At 44.8% G+C, this 15545-nt stretch overlaps 1 protein-coding gene across 1 annotated transcript in view; it reads right to left on the bottom strand.

The window, feature by feature from the left end:
• Stx8 (syntaxin 8) overlaps positions 1–15545 on the bottom strand; it is a 250638-nt gene that overhangs the window by 141385 nt on the left and 93708 nt on the right. The window lies entirely within an intron of this gene.

The following is a 15545-nucleotide window of genomic DNA, read 5'->3' as shown; positions in this document are numbered from 1 at the left end:
CCTGTAGTAAGCTCCATCGTACTCTCCTCTATAATCTGCCTCTCTGGCTGGTGCCTGTGACTGAGCACACCCTTCAGTTGCTATTTTTAGAACCGACCTCCACTACTGCATACATGAGATGAAATGTTCCGTTTCCAGGCTCATCTAGCAATGCACATTGGGGTTACATGGCTTTGGCTTCCATAAAGGATGAGCTCCTGAGCATTTCAGGGGGTGGCCAAATCTAAGGGAAAGAGAAAGCACCTGTGACAATGCTGACTCTGACAGAACCCTGGAAGCTGAGCTCCCCCAATTTTATTAGCTGAGAAGAGCAAGAAAGCAGATTTATTTACCGAGTCAACACTGTACTGTGACATCAAATGTTTTGGTATCAGTGCACAGTGCTGGACCACAAGCACTCTTGGTGGAGGCATTCTGATGGCTACTCTCCACTGACAACTTGACTAGATTTAGAATCACACAGGAGTCACACCTTTGGGTCTATTTCTACTGGGATTTCCCACCTTCAGGAGGAAGACCCACCCTGAATGTGGGTGCCACCATCCTATGTACTGAGGCCCTATAAGGAACACAAAGGGGACATGGAAAAGGCAACAACACCAGCATCTCCATTCATGGCTGCAGACACAATGTGTGACCAGCTGCCTCGCGTTCTGAACGCCACACCCTTCTCCCCATGACGGATTGCGCCTCTCAAATGGTGAGCTAAATAAAATAAACTCTTCCATATGTTGTTTCTTGTTAGGCCAGTTCGTACCAGCAGTAAGAAAAGCGACTAACACACCATGTTTGCCCAAGTGTCTCAGAAAGCGCCGTCCTTCCCTCCCCTCAAGCAGGACCTTTCCCAGGATTACATGTGGGTTTAGACAATGTCTCCAGTGCTCTAAGTCCCTCGGCACACAGTAGTCCCCTCTCATCCAAGCTCTTCACTCCCCAACAATACAGCTAAATGTCCTCTCAAATGCAGGAACAGACAAGACATACAATTTCACCATAATTTCCAATTAGAAAGAAATGGTTGAAAGAATAAGTTCTAATTCTAGTGTTTATTATTCCCAAGGCCTTAACGCAAGAGACATTGCATTGCAGATTCTTTTTTCACTTGGCTGTGTTTTGGTTTTTTGGTTTTTTTATTTGGTTTTTAGTTCTCAAAGAAAAATAAAGAATTTCTCATTCATTTTATAAGTCTTATTATGATAAAACAAGATGTGGAGCAAACATTTCAGAGTCCCAAACAGAGTTAATTAATTCCAGTAGAACTTCCTCACAGAAGGCCAGTGCCTGCAAGCAGATGTGCTGGCTAAATGTTTCAGGTCAATCTTCGCACATTATTGCTAGTAACCTCCCATTCCTCAGAAAAAGTCTGGCATGCAGCTTGCCATCTACGGCGAGCAGCTCAGACACATGGAAAAGTAGAATTTAACATCTCCCGGTCTGGGCTCTCCACTGACTTCTAAATCTTGCATCTAAACAGAAAAACAAAGCCCCACAAGGGCTTATTTACCACACTATTCGTCACTAAGTAGAAGACGAGGAAGCAGTTTCGAATGTGGTTACCACAAGCGTGTTTGGGGAACTTTCACCTTGTTTCCCATAAACCAGAAAGTGGACTTCATGTTCCTTTTGATTTCTAATGGCCACTGCCTTTAAACTGTTAACATTTCATTTCCAACACGTGTCTGCTGCAGCACTGGCGGCTGGACTATTTATTTTGCTAGCTGGTGATAGAATTAAATGCAGAGACTTTGAAAACATTTACAAGCTTTCCCTTTAACCTCCTGTATACTTTCCAGATTAGACTGCTTTGATTTTTATTAGCTAAAGGTTTACATACTGCAATGCTAACACTGTTACCTTCGGGATACATTGTTTATGGGTCAGGTGTGGTTTCAAACATTCTCTTCCTTGGGATACCGGGGAGGCTGAGGACAAGAAAGTTGAGCGAGTTCACTCAAGATCCACAAGTTTTCCTTGTGAATCAAACAAGAGTAAGGCCACACAAGGAAGGGTGTAGTCAGGAAACCAGGTGTGAAAATAGCTCCGACAAAACCACAGGCTTCCTCTGTGGGCTCCTCAGTGCTTTATATCACAAACGCTATCCTGCCAAAGAACTCTGAAGGTGGATTCTTTGACACCAGCATCTTGACAAGGTGGACAAGGCACGAGCTCGGACTCTAGACCAGTCTGGGTTGAAACCATGATTTCGCTGTTGGTTGTACAACCATACTCAAATGCTTCCCTGGATCTATGGAACAGAAACAGTCATTTTTACCCCTTAGCTTTCTTGTGAGTGTTCACCACTGCAAACAGAGCCGCCAGGTCACTAGTTTTGGATGAAGTCGAGGATCCTCCAGCATGGCTGGGGCTGTAGCTCGATGGCAGAGTGCTTGCCTAGCGTGTGTAAGGCCTCGGGCTTAATCCTAGAACTGCACACAAGTGCACACAAAAATCCTCCATCACAAGTCCTTCTCAGCACCTTCAGTTCACAGTGCCACTTGCTGCACATTCATTCACTCCACCAAAATAGTTAGCACTGTTGAGGAGAAAAGTGAATCACTTTAGCTTCTTTCAGTAGGAAGTAGTGACGAGTTTGTGGGTACACAATTATGTTCAAACCCACTAGATGGCATGCTTTATGTATGCATAAGCTGACAGGTGTGGGGAAAAGATATGTAGATATAGGTAGACAGACAGACAGACAGACAGACAGATAATTAAATAGATACAGAGATTAAAAAAAACCAACAAACTTAGCCCCTTTTTCTAAGGAACGCACCAAGTTCCTGGTGGCAGGGCATATAGATGCTAAAACGATGAGACCTTTCAGTTGCTGTCTAGCACATCATGGGGTGATGGAGGAAGGGCGACTCTGCCAGAACAGTGCAGAAGAGTTTCCTGAGGAAAGATGGCAGCCATATGATGCTGTCTCTCAGACAGAGTGGGTGAAGATGCTGAGTAAAGCCGAACACAGGGATTTGGAAATCATGGGTGGAAGCACAGAGAGCTTTATACAAGGCTGCAACCACGGAAGGGATTAGGACCTGTCAGCTGTGAAGATAGGAGAGGACCCCAATCAGAGCATGCAGATGAGAGGAAACAGGGACAGAGGCCTGCAGAGACCAGACCTCACCCTGTGAAGCTGGCTATGCTCGATGGGCTGCGTGCTGCCTTTGACAATTTATCTGCATTGTGAAAAACCAGCCCGCCAGACTGGGAGAGCTGTGAAATAGATTACTGTAGTCAGAGTGGACCGACCTGATGCTCACCGCTAACACCACCTAAGGCAGTAAAAGGTAAGAAAAGACACGTGCGGAACTCTTTTTAAAGAGCAGCTTACATGCTAGAAGAAAACCAGGGTTGGATTTTAAGGGCCTTAAATAATATCCTAAAGGATTTTATCTTCATCTTCTATATCATAAGAAAACAACCAAAGTCTTTTCTAAGTACGAAAATCATGCAACAAGAAAAGTACTTTAATAGTTTGCCTCTGTGAAGCAGTGAAGGTTGATTAGCTTGATCTATTATACATTACATAGTTACAATGTAACATATTTCAAACATGTTACATGCAGTAAATAAAGACGTAGGCAATTAAAACAATGTAAAACCTAAAATGAAATTTAAGAGTTGAATGGTATATAAAGTGGGGAAGGAACCCTTCAGAAGTGACCGGAGGAACTGTGATTCTGGTTCAGCGATTCGTAAAGACAAAGAAGCCTTGCAGTTAAGTGCACACCGTGGATCTGAAAATGTTCTATCAACTGGTAAAACACTTGCAATTATTTTTCATTTGACATGTAATATTACATGTGATGATGTGGTCCATGTGTTGCTGTGATTCCTATGCCTATCAGATAGGGATAAACTCAAAATAATAAATATATCCGCCACCTCAAACTAATTACCTTAGATATACAGTGCCTTGTCATCATTATTGGTACTTTGCAAGGGTGAGGCTTAAACTCAGGGCTTTGTGTATACTAGGCAAGTATTCTAACACTGAGCTACTCTCCTTTTTTTTTTTTTTTTTTTTTTTTTTTTTTTTTTTTTTTTTTTTTGGTTTTTCGAGACAGGGTTTCTCTGTGGCTTTGGAGCCTGTCCTGGAACTAGCTCTGTAGACCAGGCTGGTCTCGAACTCACAGAGATCCGCCTGCCTCTGCCTCCCAAGTGCTGGGATTAAAGGCGTGCGCCACCACCGCCCGGCTGAGCTACTCTCCTGATCCCTGTAATAGACTATTGTCAATTTTAGATATTTTCTTCTTTCTTTCGTTCTTCCTTCCTCTTTTTTGAGACAGGGTTTCTCTGTGTAGCCCTGGCTGTTCTGGAACTCACTTTGTAGAGCAGTTTAGCCTTAAACTCACAGAGATCCACCTGCCTCTGCCTCCCGAGGGCTGGGATTAAAGGCGTGCGCCACCACCGCTTGGCTTAGATATTTTCTTAGTGTACGCCCTCCGTCTGACTTGATAAAGATGGGTGAGTACGATAGCCCGAGGACTGCAGGAAAGGCAGCTTGGGAGTGGGCAGGTGCACTTAGGGAAAACAGACAACAGCTACTGGGCAGCTAAATTCGTGTTTTAAAAAATGTTTTTTATTGTGTTATGCATTCATCATAAGTTATGTGTGGTCATGTGCATGTGACGGTCAGAGGCCAACCTGCAGGGGGCAGTTCTCTCCTACCATGTAGGTCCTGGAGCTCAAGATCAGGTGATCAGTGTTGGCAGCAAGCGCCTTCCCTGCTGAGCTGTCTGCTTGCCCAGTGTCAATACACAGATAAAAAGAACTGGGGGAGGAAAGATCACTGGCATGCTTAGGACAGAACCTGGACTCGGAGCTGCTCAGGCTCACAGTTGGGACATCAGTCGGGATGGTGACCGGCATGATAGGATAGGTGCCGAAGAACTGCCTCCAAGTCTGCAGGAGCTGAAAGACACTTGGCTGGTCACCAGGCAGAGCCCTGGATGGAGGGACCCAGGCCTGTTTGTTAAAGAAAACGCAGCCTCCCACATCTGTTCTTCTCCCAAGTCCCTGGAATGAAGCAGGCTCTGGGCAAGATACTGATTCCCGTCTCTCAAGTGCCGACTCCTGGTTGGGATACACAGCTGAGGTCAGAATGCTCAGGTCCTTTTCTAGCCAAACTGATTTTAGAACAGGCAATCACAGAACGCTCTTCCGTGCAATAAATATGAAAATACTTAACTTCCTGGGGGTATTAAGAAGCATAAATCATGTCTTCAAAGGCCTGTGATTAGCTGAAATAGAGAATTCGAAGACAAGACCAGCATTTCGACAGTCACTGGGTTGTGAGCAGATAGCTGGACTCTGAACTTAATGAGTTTTATGATTTTGAAATTCAACGATGGTTAAATATCAGGCTGCTTAAGTCCTGATGACTTACTCATCTGTCTATATGTGCGTGGCCTCCAATGTTCATTGGCTTGCTCAAAATGGCCAGTTTCTTTTCTCCTCTTCCTTTCTCCCCCAAACAATCTCTTAAATGAGCCAGCCATTAACATGAGGATTCACTCCTCAGGACCTAAAATGACTCGCAGTTGGCAAATCCAATTCCAAATTGTACATCTATCTGTGAGGATGAGAAAACAGTCTTGAGGGTAGGGGGTGGGAGAAAGGAAGCCAAGAGGGGGAAAGGTGAGCAGAGGTTTGTCTGCTACCTGGTTTGTAAGTGAACAGCTGAAGGTAGGTCCACCAGCTATGGCTTTGTGAATGCTAGTAATAGTAAAGACAAGTTCAAAATTAAAATTCACAGCTGAGGAGCTGGGGAAAGATAGCTCAGTGGTTACGAGCCCTTGCTGTTCCTGCAGGAGACCAGAGTTCAGTTCCCAGCACCCACACTGGGCAGCTCACCATCACTTGTAAATTCAGTTCCAGGGGATCTGACACCATCTAACCTCTGCAGGTACCCCACATACACGTGGCACACAGGAGCACACACACACACACACACACACGTAAATGAAAAGAAAACGATCTTCTAAATCTCAGTATAACACTTGCTCTTGAAAAGCTTACTTAGTGCCAACTTAGTAGTTCCAGTGGCTTGCCATTCGTGTTTACCACTGTGCCACTTGAGAGAGATGAACTATGCTAATACTGCACCTGTTAGACCAAGTCTCCTGTCTGCCTTCCCATATCACTTCTGATTGTCAATCAAAGAAACTAAGCTGAGTGGATGTGGTGGTACACACCTGTATCCCAGCACTTGGGACACTGAGGCAGGAGGGTTTCAAGTTTGACCCAGTCAATATATGAAGACTGCTGTGGGGAAGGGAGGCAAGAGGAAGAAACAGAGACACAGGTGGAAGAGATCAAAACCACCAGTCCAGCCACGCCCCCAGAGTAAGCCTCCTCTTTAAGATTCTCCAGTTTAATTCTTGCTTGTGGCCATCTTAGTGATTCTACAGCTCTCTTAAATAGTTAAGAGTTCTTCCTAACATAAAACTCAAAGCCATTGGCCTTTACTCTTCCCTTGGGAATGAAGTGAAATAAGCCTATTTCTGCTTCAGAAATCAGATAACTTGTGTGTGTGTGTGTGTGTGTGTGTGTGTGCGCGCGCGCGAGCATGCTGGACTGAATTTAGGGCTGTGTGCCTGTTAAACATGTGCTCTACCACTGATCTGTGCCCCAGCCTCACCCTCTGCTTTCCTCTTAACTAGCCCTGAAAATTCAAGTGTGGTCCAGGGGCCAGTAGCTTCAGCATCCTCTATGAGAGTGTCAGAAATGTAGGTTCTCATGGCCCAGACTTTAGCAGGTTTGTCTGGTAGCTCACATACACATGACAATTTGGGAGCTGTGACTGTGGACCAGGCTTTGCAGGCCACGTGTTTCTGCCACAACTATCAACACTGTGTTCTTGCACAAAAGGAGTAGTGGACAACATTTAACTTTTAAGGACACTGACTTTGAATTTCCTATAATTTTCATGTCACAAACAGTATTATTTTGAAATTATTTTTTTTAGCTCATAGGCCACACAAAAACCAACCATATGCTGTCATTTACTGGCTCCAGCTCTATTCTCTGGTACTTTACAGAACATTAGAATCCTACTTGGGTCTGGTCCTCAACTTCAGAGGACTCAGTCCATTAATGATAGCACGCATAACTGCATCAGCTATAACAGGTGGGGCTAGAGGTGAAGTGCAGTCTGTGCATAGTATGTGTCTAGGCCCGAGGTCCAATCACACACACACACACACACACACACACACACACACATGCATACACGAGAATAATTTTTTCAGTTGCACTACGTAGGATAAAACCACTGTTTCTCAAGACTGTTCTTTATTATGTGTTTATTGGTGGATGGTGTGTGTGTGTGTGTGAATGTGTGTGTTCCGATGTGTGCACTTTTGCAAGCCAGAAGGAGGCTAGAAGAAAGTGCTAGATCCATTCAAACGGGATTTACAGGTATTTGGGGGTTGCCTGGCTTGCTACATGGGTAGCTGGATCTGAACTACAGGCCTCATGACTGAGCAGTAAATGTTCTCAGCTGCCGAGCCATCTCCCCAGCCCCATTTCTCAGGGTTCTAATAGTATTTCTTTAGTATAAACCACTGCCCAACACAATACCAAATACAATTTTTTTTTGTGGTGTTGGGGATCAAACTCAGGGCCTTGCACATGCTAGGCAGGAATGTTGCCACTGAGTTACATGCTCAGATCATAGCACCCATGTGAAAGTACCAGAATGCAATAAGGTACCAGATGATGGCACACACACATTATTCTAACACTCAGGAGGCCAAGGCATACAGATATCAAGTTTGAGGCCAGCCTAGGTTAAATTGTCAGAACTTGTCTCAAAAACAAAACAATAAACAACACAACGCAATTGAATGGCATAACAATGAGCAGGTATAGAGTCGGTGCCATTTCACAGACAGCCTTCCATCTCCACCCATCCTAGCTTCTCCTCGGAGCAGCACTTGGTGACGAGCATCAACACTGCACTTTCTCCATCTTAGTTCCTGGGTTTCTGCCAGGAGAGCACCAGCAAGGCTCCTTCCTGGTGGGGAAGCGGATGTGTGGGGCTGGAACACTTACCCTCCACACTTAGTATTTTTTCTTTTTAACCACCCCCCCATCCAGCACATGGAAAATATGGAGATAAGCTATCTGGCAAGGACTATCCTATACCTGAGTTCCTGTCCACACGAGATATCTAGCCTCAGTTAGGATGGATGGGGAAGCTGGTGGTGGAATTCAAGCCGTTCATTTCCAGAACCCTGGACCACCTCACTTGGCTTCTTGAGAGGGGAGGAAGAGGAGAACTCAGAAGAGCTGAGGGCTACTCCACACTAATGGCTTGCAACTGGGTAACTAGCTAGAACCTATTTGCTTCTGAACCCGAGCCATGAAAGAGATGTTCTAACCCTGAAATCTGGGGACTTGCTGTTTATGCTGACACTGGCATAAGCTCCCAGGCTAAGGATCCCTCCTTACTCACCGCTTCCTCTCATCGCCAGCGTTTTCCCACCCTCTCCAAGGTCTTGTTTTTTTTTTTTGTTTTTTTTATATATTTTTTTAAATATTTATTTATTATGTATACAATATTCTGTCTGGTGTATGTGTGCAGGTCAGAAGAGGGCACCAGACCTCATTACAGATGGTTGTGAGCCACCATGTGGTTGCCGGGAATTGAACTCAGGACCTTTGGAAGAGCAGGCAATGCTCTTAACCACTGAGCCATCTCTCCAGCCCCCAAGGTCTTGTTTTTAACCCCCAGAGCCACCACTCCACATAATCCTCCACCAGAGGGGCCGCAGTTCTCTCTGCAGTGGGGAACTGCAGTGGGGATCTGTGACACCGCAGATTGCTGTCCAGTTCACCCCGAACAACTCAGCTCTCTCCTTCACCGCAGCAACTATCATTCTGTAGGGTCTGCAGCAACTCACAGAAACTGCAACAGCCTAGATCGACCTCCTCAGAGTGACCCCCTCCCCATTCACTTTGCTCGGACGGCCTCCTCTCAGGCTCCAGCACCCAGGGCTTGATCCCACCCCTGGATCCCAACCTTGTCACCTGCTTCCCTCACCTCAGAGCTAAACGCCACATTTCCTCTGTGAGCCAAACAGGAGATAGAAAGATGGACTTGAAAAATAATAACCTAATTCTGAGTATGAAAGGCTAAACTGAGTACAATGAACTGAGAAAGGAGCCGTAGAAATTTGGTCAAATTTCATTTACCCTTGTTAACCATCTGGTGCTCCTCGTGCTCCTATTGGCCAGGGAGCATTACTGAGCACGTAAACAGAGTTCCCCTCAGAGCTCTGCCCTCAGCTCCTCTTCCTCTGCATTCATTACCAAGGCTGTGGTTCATCCCTGAATTCCCAGGCACAGTTCTCACTTGAACTCCAGCTTCCAAAAGGAGCATATTATCTTTAAAGGAAAAAGATGACCTCAGGCATCCCTGAACTCACTGCCTCCTTCATTTGATCTCCATGTGTTCCTCTTCCTTGGTCCCCTGCACCGTGAACGACACTGTCATCTACTGTATCAATCAGAACCCAACTAACCACTTATTCCTACTAATTGCACCTCCTGTCAGATCTGACAACTCTCTTCTTATTGTCTTGTCTCAAATACTGCAGTTTAGGCCAGCTCCTTCTTGAACTGAACTACTTCAAGCCATCTCTGGAGAGTTTCCCTACATTTTATCTCAACTCTACAAAATGTGTTACTGTAAAGCCAAACTATCTTATTGTAAAAACAAAACACAATACACATTTTGGGGGGGGGGGTCGACAAGATCTCACTATATATTAGAGGCTAACTTGGATTGCTCTATGTAATTGAGACTAGTATAGAGTGCTCAATCCTCCTGCCTCAACCTCTGAAGTGCCAGGATTATATGTGAGCCAATACATCTGGCTTTACTTATGCCAATTTACACCTTGTTTATCTTTATGTAAACTTGAGTTGTCATCTTAGAGCACAAAGGGTGAATAATAGTGGTGACAAGTGTGTCAGCAGTGACTGTTTAGCAGTTCAGACTCCTAAGGATGTAAGATACATCTCAAGACTTAAAATATTTAAGGAAGGGTGTCAAGGAGATGTGAATATGTTACAGCCCACCAGGCATTAATGTTAATGGGAATTCATTTACGCTCAAAAGCCAGAGGGATATGGGGAGCTGGTTAAAGACTGGGGTGCTTAATTTCACAACTAAAGGAGCTGATTGGTGGCCAGCAAGACAGTTGAGCGTACCACCGAGCCTGACGATCCAGGATCAATCCCAGGACCTACACAATGGAAGGGAGCACCGACTTCCACGAGTTGTCCTCTGACCTCCACACACTTGCCCTGGCACTCATTCCTCCTGAGCCTCTCACAGACACACAAATAAAATGCAATTTTTCTATGAAAGAGATTTTTAAAAAGAAGTGTAAGCAGAGGTAGAGGTACCTACATGAGTGGATAATGCTGCTCCCGAAAGACATGGGTTGCTAAAAACTAAAAGTCTTAATGCAAGGCACTGGACACCTTCCTATTGGAGGTATTGGCTAGGCAGGCCCCAGAGGGCTCCAAAGCAACACAGGCTATATTATTGCTTCTTGTGATCATTAGTTTGAACTGACATAACCCAGGATCATCTGGGAAGGTAATTTCACGGAAGGACTATCTATAGTGGATTGGCCTGTGGGCGTGTCCACGGAGGGCTGTTTTAATTAAGTTAATTGATGTAGGAAGATCCAGCCCATTGTAGGTGGCACCATTCCTTAGGCAAGGTGGTCCCAAACTGTTTATGAGTGAAGAAATTAGCTGGGCGGTGGTGGTGCATGCTTTTAATCCCAGCACTTGGGAGGTAGAGATAGGCTGATCTCTGTGACGTGGATGCTAGCCTAGTCTACAGAGCGAGTTTCAGGACAGAGCTACATAGAGAAACCCTGTCTTGTGAAAAAAATAAAGGCATGGCCACTGCCATGCAACAGTCCACAGAAAAGAAGATGCTATACAGGCCACAGAGGAAAAGGAGACACCAATGGGTTTTACCCTGTGCTTGTCCCTGAGATCTACAATACTGACCTGCCAGGCAAGTGTGTCTACTGGTACAATAGTGGCATAATGGTTGTAGGAGTAACCAAGCACTTTCAGAGGCCTACTCTGCCCATGGGAGAGAATTCATGCCTAGTAGTGTAAACCTGGTCAAAAGCCTGTAGTTGGGGAAGTCATGGGCCCTAGGGAGAAACCTACTATTGTTTTTGCTGTTGTTTTGCTAACTGGTCATCTTGTCAAACTGCTTCTAACTATGTCTACTTATATCCCTGTCTTTGTGCTTCTCTCAACCTGGGTCAAAGAAGTTTCCTTTTTGCGATAGGCAGTGGTCAATGCAGAGACTCATAACTGGTCAAAATGTTGAGAACAACTAACTGTGACTACTTAGTCCTAAATAGGTCAACCACACACTCTCCCTCAAGGCTCAGGAAACATGATGGAAGAGGGGATGGAGAGAATGTAAGAGCTGGAGAACAGACGAGCACTCGAAAACCTGGTCTAGACATGATGTTGCTGCTGCGTTCATGAGTCCACAGTTGCTCTAGTTACACACAAGACCTACATCATCAGGACAGTCAAAATTCCAACACGAATGAGGGAGAGGTTCACGTGGTCTCATCTCTAGCTGAGGAGCTACTAACAGGTCATAGCTGCTGGAGGAGGGAAGGTAATTTTTTTTTCTTTGTGGGTGTGGTCACTGGTAGGTATCCCGCACTACAAAAGATGGCCTCACACCCATTTACACAGGCGCAGCACTAGTTAGACTCTGGGGGTTTTTTAAAGAGGATGCACATTCTGAGAGGAATGTGTTGGAGTAGTCTAGAGGGGGACTGGAAGGAGGAGATGGAGGGGATACATTGCATATATGCATGACATCCATTTTTGTTTTTCAAGAAAGGGTCTCACTATAATAGCCCTAGCAGTCCGAGAACTCATTGTGTAGACCAGATTGGCGTTGAACTCAGATATCTACCTGCCTCTGCCTCCCAAGTGCTGGAATTAAAGGCATGTGCCACTACATGTGGTGTAAAACTACTGAAGAATAAATTTAAAATATTATTTTTAAAAAGAGCAAACTGTGGCTAGAAAGAATTACTTAGATGCATGAGAAGATACTAGCAGTCATAGCTAGTAACACCAAAAAAGAACCAAGCCCTTCTATAGCATGTCCTCCTTGCACACCAGCCTCAGAGAGAAGTTTGAGGACTGGAAAGTTGTATGTCTCTCTCAGGAGGACAACACTAATTCCTGAGTTGAGACTGTGTTCAGAGCTGACTTGTTAAGTTGGTTACTGAAGCAGCTGTAGAGCCTCGGGTTCTTTTCTCCATGCCATATGGAACCAGACATCAATTTGCCTGTCCATCAAATACCAACTCCTACTTTGTTTAAGTAGAGAACATTAAAAGTGGTCATACACAGTTCCCATCCCAAGGGATCTTCGAATTTAGCCATGTGGTACAGTATCCTATGGATTCACAAAGTTTGATTCTAGAAGGTTCCATTAAGTTCATCTATGGAATTGCCATGGCTCAAGTGGGCCAGCTGAACAGAAGTGTGCAGTCCAAATAACTTCCTTCTTTCAAATTCTCCTGTATTCTCTCTACTGGTTCCCTCATGCACTGGAGAGCCCTACCCCCAAGGAGAAATGAGGACTTTATTTACTAGAAAAGACAAAAACTCCTGTGTTCTTTTATACTGTTCTATACTAAATGACAACCAAACAATCTGTTTACCCAGTGGGCTGTTATGATCAGAGATCTGAACCCATAGCTGTTGTTAGTAACTCCCCATCAAACTCACACTTTCCTTTTGAATGTCTAAGTTTTCCACTTTGCTATCACCTACTCCTGTTACCACTCATTCATGCCTATCCTGAAGGTGCCCCAGCACTGTACAGAGCTTATTGTACAAAGGAAACCCTCTCTCTTCATCTACTTCCTGTCGTCCCCCCCCCATTACTTCCCACATTCTTCTCTTACTCCTTCAGCGCTAACAAATCCAAGTGCGTCTACTGACCATGCTTGCTGAGGTGTCCAAGCCCCGCTCTATCGTAATGAACCATCAGAAAAGCCTGCAGGGCCCCAGCTGGTGAGACCTGGAATCTGTGCTCCTTGCAGCACTGACTCAGGACAAATAGCAGCACAGGTCCTTCGCTCTGTAGCCTGTAAGGATCTTAAGAAGCTTCTAGCAAAGCTTGGCATATTTCTACAGCACTGCCTTGAGCACAGAGAAGTCAACCAACATCCTACACCCCAGAAAAATTGTATGTCCCACTCAGAAGGGCAACACTAGAATTCCTGAGCTGAGAGTACCTGTGTTTGGAGCTGACTTGTTAAGTTGGTTACTGAAACAGCTGAAGAGCCTCGTGTTCTTTTCTCTATGCCATGTAGAACCAGACATCAAACCACTTGTCCACCAAAAACTGACCTCTACTTTGTGTAAGCAGAGAACAGTAAAATTGGTCACACACAGGTCCCTGGCAGAATCTTTATATTTACATGAGACCTTTCCAGAAATGGTGCATCTAGGGTTATGAACACATCTTTATTGAAGATAAACAGATGTTTACTTTATAGGTATGTGTGTATATACATACTATCTATATTCCCCTCCCCTCCACCCCCAAATTTTGGATAACTTCCTGGCTTCTCAAAAAAATTTTTTTCATAGGATACTGGCTGTGAATCTCTGTGTGGATTGTTCAATAGCTGGGGTGTAAAGAGAGACAGGTCTTTTGTCTTTACCCCAAAAAGACTGAAACAGACTCTCTCTTTCAAGAGTTGGCAGAGATGTGTGGCAGAGGGCTCCAGACCGTTTGTAGAGGCAAATATGTTGCTGTCCAGCACAGATTGATTACCGGCTGGGAGGCAAGTCATTCCTCTGTCGGCTCACAATAACATTGGCTCTTCACTGCGCTGCTGACCGCCAGTGACAGATTGATGTGGGCTTCCACAGCCGAGAAGCTGGCCGAAGAGGAGGACTCGGGAAGCTAAGCAGGTTGCTCTCCCTGCCTAGAAAAACAAAGCTTCCCACCTTTCTGACCTGTGCTTGGAGAAGCCTTTGGGCCCGAGCTGGCTTTGTGACTTACAAGGCTGCTTACAGCTCTCCAGAACGACATAAAAAATGAGTATGGATTGGCACTTCCCAAAGAAAGCCAAAATCCACAAAGAGAGCGATGAAGGAACTTTTCTTCCCCCTTCTCCCACTGAGAGTGAGAAAGAAAAGACATGATATTTCATGTCACTGCTGCGGAGTTTGCTTTGTGAGAACAAATGAAGAGGTACAGCTTGTCACACCATTCAAGCTGGACGGTCCAGGGTCTCAAAAAAGAATGACCGTTGCTGGGTTTCCTTCAGAACATGGAACAGGGTGGAGACCTGCAAGGCCAGAGCCTGAAGTGCTATACAAGGAGACGAGACATAATTTGAAGGAAAATGATACACAAAGTACAGATTTGAAAACCTGTAATAGGTTTTACTTTGCATAAATTTGAGCTATTAAAAATTTCAAAAGGTTGCACTTTATAATTTTTTTTTCTTTTTTTATACACTTTTCCAAAACCGTGGCCTACTTTTTAAAGCACGATGAGAGTTTAAATATGCTGCTATTTCAATCCTTGCTTCTGTACTTCTTCTCCATTGTGTTCCAATGCAGGATGTTTGAATCAAAGCCACTTAGCATAAGAAAGCAGAAAAATCTCATGGGGTCAGGGACAATCTTATCCACCATTCTTGGTGTCACCAAGCCTAGAAGAAAATTTGCCACATAATAGATTCTCACTAAATATTTGCCGACTGACCCAAGCATACATTAGAAGCCATCTTAGCAACACCAGGTCTTTGTGTTGGAGCCTCATGGACGGTTTAGTGGTTTAGTGAGGTATCTCAGGAGCATCTACCCACATATTTTGGCCATTGCCACCTGGTCAACAGTTGAAACCATTATCACAAAGGAAAGCTGGATAGCAAGAAGAGATTTAGCCCATGGGATCCATTTCCTCAAGGCTAGTAGGTGGAGGGGAGAGAACTACTGTCCTTGTCATGGGAGCAGCAATGTGTGGGTTACCATCCGCCGAGCTGGAAAGGGATAAATATGGAGTAGTTAATGACGAGAGAAGCAACAGGCTTTTGGCAGCAGTACAAAGCTGGGGAATTTCACAGTGTTCAGAGAGCGGCATGTGCTTTTCTGTAGAAAGGTCCTAAGCAAGAGCCAAAGCTACCCAGAGAATGACTGAGCAGCAAGGCTCCCCACTGAGAGGGAGATGGGAGGCACAGGATGCTTCATGTAGCAGCTGAGCTGGTATGTTTGGTAACAATATACGCAGAGAGAAAGCTTGTTACACCGAGTGTACTATACTATGTGTTAGCATTTTAATAGGTAATTAATCTTGATTTGATAGGGTTTAAGATTTCTATTTCTTGGCACATATGCTCAAGCTATTATGTTATAAATCTCAGGCATTTCAGCGAATGTCATTCTGCTCCCCACTGCATAAGGCACTACCAGTGAAATATTCAAGGTCAAGAACT

The sequence above is a fragment of the Chionomys nivalis genome, chromosome 7, assembly GCF_950005125.1.
Source record: "Chionomys nivalis chromosome 7, mChiNiv1.1, whole genome shotgun sequence".
Taxonomy (NCBI): domain Eukaryota; kingdom Metazoa; phylum Chordata; class Mammalia; order Rodentia; family Cricetidae; genus Chionomys; species Chionomys nivalis.
The sequence above is the reverse complement of the archived record's forward strand: the minus strand, read 5'-3'. Positions and strand labels throughout refer to the sequence as shown.